Below are 10,975 nucleotides of genomic sequence, written 5' to 3'. Positions count from 1 at the left end.
TTCCTTGCCATATACCATTCCAGTCTTTACCTCCATCTGGAAATGAAGGATCTACATTTCTGTTACTTTGGCCTCTGATTGATAAGTATTCACTTTATCTTGCCTGATCACAGGCTCACCACTTCCTAAGCATCTCTCCCCCTGTTCTCCAACTTAGGATCTAAGAACAGTAACCAAATGAACATTACCATTACAGGTAGAAAATAAATTGCTTTATAGTTTCAATCACCATTCATTCCAACTTTCTTGTCCAGACACTTCTCTCTGACTACCACACCCCTAGATAAGTTATCTTCTATTAGAACATTAGCTTCCTAAGGACAAGAACTGCGTTACCTATATTTGTATCTCCAATGTTAGCACAGTGCCTGACATGTATGTAGCTATTATAGATACTCTTGAGGATCACTATCTCAACTCACACTCATACTGCTAAGTCAAGTACCTCTTCTCCTCACCCCTTTTGATTTTAGGAGTAATAGTACTTTCAAATAAATATGCCATTTATTGACCCAATTATTAATATTCCAATATTATTTCATCAACAAGCTTTGATGAAGAGATATTCAGTAAGAATATAGAGGAAGCAGCAAAATATAAATACCACCACTAACCCCAATCGGGTGCACATTTTCTCCTAATTGTACCAAAGTCCCTGGAAAAAAAGTAGTTTCAAGTTTTAAAAAGTAGTTATATAGCATTCAACTCTTCAAGTTCTTGTTCAAATGTGGTATAGATGATGGATAAGTTACTCTCTCTTGGATGCTATCAGTCCACTGCAGTTCTGGTAAAGTACATCAATCCTCACTGAAGTACTGGTGCTTCACATGGCTTGGCTCCTCGTAAACTCTGATATGGAATTTAGTTCTTGAAACTTTGGATGACTGAACACGTTTAAAGTCATAGCTTAGTCTGTTCCATCTCTAATACTCCTTCACCTAAGAGCAGAAGAGAGAAATTCAAAGACACAAAGAACATTATAGTCATGCTCAGAATCCTATGTCAGTCCAGATAGGGACATAAGCAGCTGGCAGCAAGATGCTCCCTTCACAGAGTCTTATAACAATTCTCTTCTTATTCAAACATAGGCAAGAAAAAGAAATCATAAACCTATACAGGAATTTTTTGTATACACTCCTAGTCTAGCCAATTAAAAAGTCACAGTTAGTGGACTAAAATCAATTTTAGAATGTCTGAGCATGATCCAGAGGGGAGAGAAGAATGTTTCATTACATGTCCAAAAGCAATATCACTGACCATTCACATGCATGTTCCAAGAAAGGACTCTCATTGACCAGTCTCTTGTTACATAGGGTAAATGCTTAATAAATGCTTATTAATTCATATATAGGATACATGCTTTGTTAATAAGAAAATAGCAATATAGTGAAAAGAACATAGATTTGATTCTAAACTCTGTAATTAAACTATTTAGACCTTTTTTATTTTTCTGAGAAAAAAAAGATAGAACTTTCTTGCTTATGCTATTTTTTTACTGCAATATTTGGTGATTCTTATTTACCTTAGAATGCCAGATCCCTCAGAATCATCATTTGTTCAATGGATTATCAGGTAAATCGCATGTCTATTCACACTGGTGGAAAGAGAAATGTAAATATATAGATTTAGATTATCTGATACAGTAAATATAGAATTAACATTAAACTGTGCCATTATTGGGGTAATGACTGACTGCCCCATATTTGTAACTACTTTGAATATTGGAATAGACATTAAACCTAGCTGTTTCTTAATTAAGTGAAGCTAGAAATCTAAATTTAAAATAGTATCAGAGCCATTCACCAAATTATTTCCTCTCTTCCAGAAAAATTTAAAAACTGAATTAGTGTTTCTTGAGGGAGTTGCCTGACCTAGTTATCTCCATATCAGTGGTGCACAACAATGTTAAACTGGCTAACTATGCAATAAAGTGGGTTCACAGGGAAAATTATTTTTATATGCTAATAGGAGTCTGTGCCAGGAATGCAGAAGAAACATATTGCTGCCGAAAACCAATTAGCATGAAGCCATTGGACTTAAAAAATAGCAATCTACTCAAGGAGATTTTACAACTCTAGCAATGAATCTCATACCATTTGGGAGACCATGTGCTTCAGAAAGACATCACTGGTTTCTATCTTCAATGTCCAAATGCTTGCCATATAAAATGTTCTAATGGACAAAATATAGAATATTGTGTATATATATATATGCATATATATACATATATATGTCTCTGTGTGTATGTGTATTATATATATATAATTTTAATAGTGTGTTATTTTACCAATTACATGTAAATATATTTTAATATCCATTTTTATAAAATTTTAAGTTCCATTTTTTTTCTCTCTCCAGCCTCCCCAAGACAGCAAAAAATCTGATATAGATTCTACTGGTACAATCACATTTACCATATTTCCATATTAGTCATGTTGGGAAAGAAAAATCAAAATAAAAAGAGAAAAACACAAGGTAATCCCCATAGTCTACCTTCTCCAGTCCTACTCTTAAACTATTACTAAGACCACTACTGAAAAAACTCATGGAATTACACTTGTAAAATATACCACACATCCTTGATATTTAATTACAAGCAGGTTTTCACTGCTGCATACCACTTTTTTAAAAAATCTCTGATTGACTCCCATGAATAGATTATCCTCTTTAGGTAGATGACTCCTAAATCTACATATCCAGGTGACTTTGCCTCCCACTTTGCTAAGATTAAGGCAAATGTCAAGTTCCTCTGATTCACCCTGCTCCCATTCTGTAACTTCATCTTCAAAAATTTCTTTTCTGCTACAATATCAGAAAACAAAAGTGAATTTTATCTTTGGAAGGCCAATCTCTCTATTGTTTCCTTGAACTCCTTCAGTGTCCTTTAAAAACATTTTCTATAATCCATTCATTTCCTTCCCTTCTACATGTGACTCTCAGTCATCTTCAATATCTCCTTAGCTCCTTTTTCACTTATTCCAATCTGCTAAAATCACTTCTATCCTTTTTTTTTCCTTTTTTAAATTTTTATTGAAGTTTTTTATTTTAAAAATGTATGCAAGGATAATTTTTTCTTTTTTCTTTTTTTTTAATTATTTTTTAAAATTTTTTTTATTTTATATATATATATTTTTATAATATTATCCCTTGTATTCATTTTTCCAAATTACCCCCCCTCCCTCTATTCCCTCCCCCCGATGACAGGCAATCCCATACATTTTACATGTGTTACAATATAGTCTAGGTACAATACATGTGTGTGAATATCATTTTCTTGTTGCACAATAAACATTAGAATCCGAAGGTACATGCAACCTGGGCAGACAGATATTAGTGCTAACAATTTACATTTACTTCCCAGTGTTTCTTCTCTGGGTGTAGCTACCTCTGTCCATCATTGATCAACTGGAAGTGAGTTGGATCTTCTTTATGTTGAAGATTTCCACTTCCATCAGAATACATCCTCATACAGTATTGTTGTTGAAGTGTACAGTGATCTTCTGGTTCTGCTCATTTCACTCAGCATCAGTTGATTTAAGTCTCTCCAGGCCTCTCTGTATTCCTCCTGCTGGTCATTTCTTACCGAGCAATAATATTCCATAACCTTCATATACCACAATTTACCCAACCATTCTCCAACTGATGGACATCCATTCATCTTCCAGTTTCTAGCTACAACAAAAAGAGCTGCCACAAACATTTTGGCACATATATGTCTCTTTCCGCTCTTTAGTATTTCTTTGGGATATAATCCCAGTAGTAGCGCTGCTGGGTCAAAGGGTATGCACAGTTTGATAACTTTTTGGACATAATTCCAGATTGCTCTCCAGAATGGCTGGATTCTTTCGCAACTCCACCAGCAATGTATTAGTGTCCCAATTTCCCCACATCCCCTCCAACATTTATCATTATTTGTTCCTGTCATCTTAGCCAATCTGACAGGTGTGTAGTGGTATCTCAGAGTGGTCTTAATTTTGCTTTTCTCTGATCAGTAGTGATTTGGAACACTCTTTCATGTGAGTGGATATAGTTTCAATTTCTTCCTCTGAGAATTGTCTGTTCATATCCTTTGACCATTTATCAATTGGAGAATGGTTCGGTTTCTTATAAATTATGGTCAGTTCTCTATATATTTTGGAAATGAGACCTTTGTCAGAACCTTTGTTTTTAAAAATATTTTCCCAATTTGTTACTTCCCTTCTAATCTTGTTTGCATTAGTATTATTTGTACAGAAACTTTTTAGTTTGATGTAATCAAAATCTTCTATTTTGTGATCAATAATGATCTCTAGTTCTCCTCTGGTCATAAATTCCTTCCTCCTCCACAAGTCTGAGAGGTAGATTATCCTCTGTTCCTCTAATCTATTTATTATCTCCCTCTTTATGCTTAAATCATGGATCCATTTTGATCTTATCTTGGTATATGGTGTTAAGTGTGGATCCATATCTAATTTCTGCCATACTAATTTCCAGTTTTCCCAACAGTTTTTTCCGAATAATGAATTTTTATCCCTAATGTTGGAATCTTTGGGTTTGTCAAAAAATCACTTCTATACTTAACAAAAGTTCCTCTTGACCTTGCCATCCCTTCAAACTATTGTTCTATAGGAAAGGCTGGAACAAAATTTACTCTACATTATGATGTAGGAGTTGCAATCATGCTATTAAATAAATAAATATTTAAATATATAATTAAATAAATAAAAAATAAAAATTCACATCAAGTAAAACTGAGAAGATATATATACCAAATGGCATATCATCTAAATTAATAAAGAAAAAGTTATCTGAATTTAAAAAAGACACAAATAGTAGCACAATAACTATGAGATTTTTAATATTTTTCTCTCAAAGTCAGACAAGTCTAATAGAAAGATAAAAAGGAAATAATAAAACTAAACAAAATGTTGAATAATGAAGAGCTAGAGAAATATATTGGGTCTTCTAAATAGAAACATTTAAGAGTATACATATTTCTCATATGCCTTCTAAATCTACAGATTCAGAACTCATCTCTCTCCTAAGCCCCAATTTCACATTACCAATTGCCTTTTGGGTATCTTCATCTTGACGTATCAAATTTAACATATAGATATATCAAATTTAACATATCCAAAATGGAACTTTTATCTTCCTAGCCCTCAAAACACATCCCTGGTCTTTACCTCCTTATAATTATCTAAGGAACCACTATCCTCTCAGTCACTCAGGCTTACACTCATAGGGTAATTCTCAGCTCCAAATTTCCCCCTAAATTTACATATCCAATCTGTTGCCAATTCTACTTTTGTATTTTGTGTACATCTCCTTCTCTTCTTTGACACTTCTACCACCTTTATCACCTTATCCCTACATAAACCTTATGATTAGTCCTCTGCCTCAAGACTCCTCCCATTTCAGCTTACTTTCTACTCACCTATCCAAATGATCTTTTTAAAGTATAGGTCTGACCATATCACCCCCAGTCAGTAGTCTTCAGTAGCTACTTATTACCTCCAGGATCAAATATAAAATATATTTCCCTCATAAAGCTCTTCATGACCTGGACCATTTCTGCCTTTCCACTCTTCTACAATTTATTCCCCTTCATCCAGTGACAATGACTTCCTTGCTTTTCCTCAAAAGCCACATTTCATCTCTTAACTCTAAGAATCTTCCCTGACTATGCCATATTCTTGGCATTTTCTCCCTACTCATCTCTACTTTCTTGTTTCCTTAGCTTTCTATAAGTCTTCTCCAAAATCTACCTTCTACTGGAAGCTTTTCCCATTCCTCTTTAATCTTAATAACTTCCCTCTGAGATTATCTCCAATCTATCTTTTATATATCTTGTTTGTACATACTTGCTTGTATGTTGTCTCCTTCATTCGATTGTGATCTCTTTGATTGAAGGGCTTTTTTGCCTTTCTTTTTATCTCCAGGATTTAGCAGTGTATTTGAAACACTGAAACAATTGCTTAATAAATGCTTGTTGACTTGGTTTACATTCTTCCTCATCACTGATATCTGGGCAATTGAGAATTAATAGTCATTTCTGCTCTTGACATCAATCCTATAATCTCCCCAGATTAGGATTTCCTTACCTGAACTATTACAGTAACCTTCTAATTATTCTCCCTGCATCTAATCTCGTCCCCTTCTATCCATTTTCCACAAAGCAGCCATAACAATACTCCTAAAGCAATGGTCTGACCAAGTCACTCCCCTGCATAAGAAACTGAATTGTCTCCCTGTAGTATCTAGAAAAAACAAACTCTTCTTAATATTCAAAATCCTTAACAGTCTGGTTCCAATTTAAATCCAAATTAGTCTTGAAACATTGATTTAGCATTATTTCTCTTCACTTACTCTATATTTTTAACAAATTAGACTATTCTGCATATGGTATCCTGCTAATATACCTTAGAATGGATTATTCCCAATACCAGGAATGCTTCCTTACTCCTTACCCCCACCTTTTGCTATCATTTGCCTCCTTCAAGACTCATCTTTAGCGATAGCATCTATATAAAACTTTTCCTGATTTTCCATCACCACCACCACCAACACCCCTCCCCACTTTTAAGGGTTTCCCTCATTCCTCAAAAATACTTTCTAATTTTTGCATCTAATTTTGTCTTTGTATAGATTATTCCCTCCCAGAACAATATAAACTTCTGAATTCAGACTATTTAGTATCTGTCTTTATACCCTTAGCACTTAGCATGATATCCAGCTACAGCAGATGCCTAATAAAAGCTTGATGAATTGATTTAAACTTGCTCAAACCAACAAATCTTTCATATAAAAGCATTCTTATCCACATAAGGGTCATCTTCAATTAAAGCCCAGTTACAGCAAGTAACAAATGACAATGTCTGTGAGGGTTGGGGGAGTATGTATATGTGCAATACAGGTGAGTGGAGAATAAGTGGAGAGAGAAGCAAATCTTATGATGCCATGAGTTTGGAGATTTTTTCCAGGCATATTTTCCTAGATCCTCAGAAAAATCGATGTTCTAAAAGAGATTTTATATTTTACATTCAATAATTCAAAAAATAAGACATATTGAAACAATCAAAACACAGAATCAGAAGTCTTATGGGATTTCAAATCACTTCTGGCAGATGCCATGCCTGGGACATAGATCGTTGTTTAGATACTTCTAACACAAAAGGAGTTGAATCATGGCTCAGAAAATACAGCAGTTTGTTTATAGCATCAAGAGTTTATGATAGCAATTCAGAATAGGACTTTGCCAGCAGAAATTACATCAAGGATAGCCTTAAAGAGTCCTGACTTAACTGATTGATGTAGATTATACCACAAAATAGTGGAAACTGTGTACTTTTCAAAGTTGATTGCAAAAAAAATAAACTCTACTGAACATGATCGGATAGAATTGCAGAATGTAGATAGAATTGCACACCAGAAGCTCACTATCATTTATTTTTTTTAAAGATAGATTCTCATAGTACATATAAAATCCCAGAATATCCTTCAGAATTAAGCCAATAAACCACTCTGAACCTGGAGCATCATTATGGAAACAGCTGTTGGCCTCAAGTACCTAGACATAATATTGATCCTTCTATAGGGAGATATTCTTTTGAGTTTAGTTATCAATATAAAGACACACAGATTCACGCATATTTATACACATAACCACACATCTCTCTCTCTCTCTCTCTCTCTCTCTCTCTCTCTCTCTCTCTCTCTCTCTCTCTCTCACTCTCTCTCTCTCTCTCCATATATATATATATATATATATATATATATATATATATATATATATATATATATATATACATATATACTTATATATAGATGTAAGATGTTACATCTATAATATAGATATGTTACATCTATATGCATGTATATATATATGGAAACAAAAATATCTACAAATTTAAAATTGTTCCAAACCAAACACAGAAGATATTTTATACCATCCTGTAGTATATTTAAGTTTTTATTGTCTTGAGTCAATCATAAACATGTTTTATATTAGTAAGTTTGGATTACTCTGTTCTTAATTGCTTTTTCTCATAGTGAATAATATGCCTAGTATAAATATGATTTGTTTCCTTTTCTCTTTTGATTTACATAATGCTCTTATAAAGAAAAATTGGCTAATAAAGATGCCATTGAAAAACTGTTTGAAAAAGGGGAATATAACAAGTTGCTTCATAATTAAATTTGAAATTCTAAATGGATTTGATTTAAGCATGGATTTAACATTAAATGATCATATATTTTTTTAAATAACACAATTTCACAGCAATTTTGCCTAAGGAAATTCAAATCTCATTCTCATATTTGTTATTTTGAACATTCTCAGTTTCTACATACATTTGTCATCATCATCATCATCACCACAATAATTTATACATACACTGCATAATAAGGCTTTAAGCCCATGCCCATATCACCTAATATGGAATCAACCACATGGAAGACATTTGGACCCAAATGCCTGAGTACTTTGTGTTGTCCTATTACATGACTAAGAGCAACACATGGACTGCACAGTTGGAGCTCTCTGCAACTTTACTCTACAGAAGGATAGCTTCTGCCTTTCTCTTTCCTGTGGTAGAAAAGAGTAAACTTATTTGCTCAAGGCAAGTAACACTATGTGGTAAGGAGTGTAGATCAGGGCATACGGCCCCAAGAAATAAATTTGAGATTTTGATCCATTTCATCTGTCCTTTTCAGGTCTAACCCCTATTCCTAAGCCAAATGGTATATAACTCTTTCCTTATTAGTAGAGATGATGGGCAAGGCAGAGGTGGTGAGAGAAAAAGTTCTTGGCCAAATTTCTATGAGGGCTCTTCAAGCTGGAGTCCTTCAGGCTTAAGGCCAGTCTTTTGCAAGTCCCCCTTCAATCTCCAATCGGCTTCCAATTTCAAGAGTGAAGATGGAAGACACGAACCTGACTTTGTGTGGCTGAAGGAAAAGATTCTGGGAAGATATGAGCCGAAGGTCATCCTCTGTCGTATTGCTAATCCTCTATTCCCTAGAGACTCTGGGGAGTTTCCTCTCAGGTGAAATCCAGGATCCTTTCTCTTTGTTGAGCTATGTCACTTTGTTCCCAGTGGCAGAGTTCTTTTATTCTCTAATATGTATTCTTCTATGTATATTTACTTTGATTTCTGTTTTACTATAATTTAGATAAATGGATTTATTTACTATTTTCTCTGTGTATTCGTTGTCAAACTGGTATTAAGTGGGAAAGAAGTCAAACCTTGATTACAGAGCTCAGAATTCCTTCTCCCACCCCCCCCCCAAAAAAAGAAAAGATTTGGCAAAGTGATCAAAAGTTAATTCAAACCCAATTATGTATTTTATATGATCAGTATTTAAGTGGATAGATAAATACACTTCTTTCCCCACATCCTATATCTTTGAGGAGAGCAGAGTGGTAGCTGCTGGCCCCAACTTCCTGCTTCCTGTCATTGCAGAAATGAAAATCTCCCTTGAAGAAAGGTGGGAGGAGAAGAGACTAGAAGTATCTATTCTGTCTCTCTTCAAGTCACCTAAAGACAAAAGCTTTGCTGCACGTGGAGCCTCAATACACATATGAGGTCTACATATGCAGGGTCCTGGATTCAGGAGCTCAAGCCATGGGAACCTTGGAACCCAGAATTCCAGGATAGACTTTGTACCCAGATTAGCCAGGAAATCTTGAGAAGCAAGAGTACCAGGTTACTAGCCTGAGTAGAGCGATTCAACTTGGTGAAGATGTTAATGGAAACTAGGTTCAGCCTTGAGCTTAGTCACCATTCCCTACCCAGAGACAAAGGTGGTATGTGGAGAAATAGAGGCAAGAGGAAGAAAGTATGCATCAGAGGTATCCAAAGAAAAAAGTATTTACATTTGTTCTTGCTATGCATTTGAAATAAATATTCTTTTATAAAAGCTAATTTATTATAAATGACTAAATTGGGGGGATATAATCAATGGAGGCTCTTGCCAATAGCAGAAAAGGGAGACTATCTCCCCATCCCCTAAGGGAGTGAGAATAGAACACATTAAACCTGATCCTCAGATGGCTGAGCCAGAGTCCACTGATGTTAAAAGGTTTTAAAGATTGAAAAAGCACTTTACACAATGATTTCATTTGACCCTCTCAATAATCCTATATGGGAGTTGTTATTATTATCCTCATTTTATAGAAGAGGAAAATGAGAACTTCTTGATTCCAAGACCTTTGTTCAATTTGTTATAAATGCCACCTCTCAATGCCAAAGTAACATAAGTTCTGGAAGTTATTTCAAACTGAAAAGGCTAATGAACATGTCGCAAATATATACTGTGACTATGCCTACAAAATCAAACTAGCTTTATTTAAGTAGATTTGTTTCCATATTAGCCTAGATTAATAAATCCTCTCCAGTCACTACAACTCAGTGGCCACTTAAAAGTCAGAGAGAGATTTCAACAAACACTAGAATGTATACTCACACCAATTAAATCACAGATCCTTAAAATTTTGAAATAGATACACATCAAGAAAAGAAGCTGACATCCATCACTGGGGATGAAAATTATTCTTGACAATGTGCAATAGCTATTAATAAAGCCACTATGTAAATCTTTCAGCAAAATTATATAGAAAACTGGATTTTGAGCAATGTCATATAAATATGGAAAATGTCGTTACCTCCACTCATGTTGCTTCAAGGTTATTCAAAAGCTGAAACCCCTAGAGAAGAAAAAAAAGAATGCATTAAATATGATTTTTAAAATATGGATTCATATGCTAAAATGAGAGCTATCCATAGAACTGTCAAAGCTCTAAAATGCTAATAAAAATTGTTTAGGCACTGCTAAAGTTTTCTGGAAGATTCAAATAGGTTTTCTCTTCTATGGGGTCATTTTAAATAGAATTACCATTATTATTAATTACCAAATTATTAATATTTTCTTTTTATTGTTTAGATTTCTTCCAGTGTCTCTTACCCTCCCTCTCTCAAGAGCCATCCCATGTAATAAA

General features: G+C 34.3%; 1 long non-coding RNA gene across 2 annotated transcripts; it reads right to left on the bottom strand.

The window, feature by feature from the left end:
* Positions 1 to 354: 354 nt before the first annotated feature.
* LOC141541253 (uncharacterized) lies at positions 355 to 10,688 on the bottom strand. Of its 2 annotated transcripts, XR_012481710.1 has the most exons (4): positions 10,643 to 10,688; positions 1,523 to 1,594; positions 753 to 938; positions 623 to 655 (listed from the first exon to the last, which is right to left on the bottom strand). It is a non-coding gene; the product is annotated as an uncharacterized LOC141541253 (long non-coding RNA). The 2 variants fall into 2 exon arrangements; XR_012481709.1 differs by having other exon boundaries at positions 355 to 938.
* Between the last annotated feature and the right edge of the window lie 287 nt (positions 10,689 to 10,975).

This window comes from Sminthopsis crassicaudata, chromosome 4 (assembly GCF_048593235.1).
Source record: "Sminthopsis crassicaudata isolate SCR6 chromosome 4, ASM4859323v1, whole genome shotgun sequence".
NCBI lineage: Eukaryota > Metazoa > Chordata > Mammalia > Dasyuromorphia > Dasyuridae > Sminthopsis > Sminthopsis crassicaudata.
Note: the sequence above shows the minus strand (reverse complement) of the source record. Positions and strands in the feature narration are given on the sequence as shown.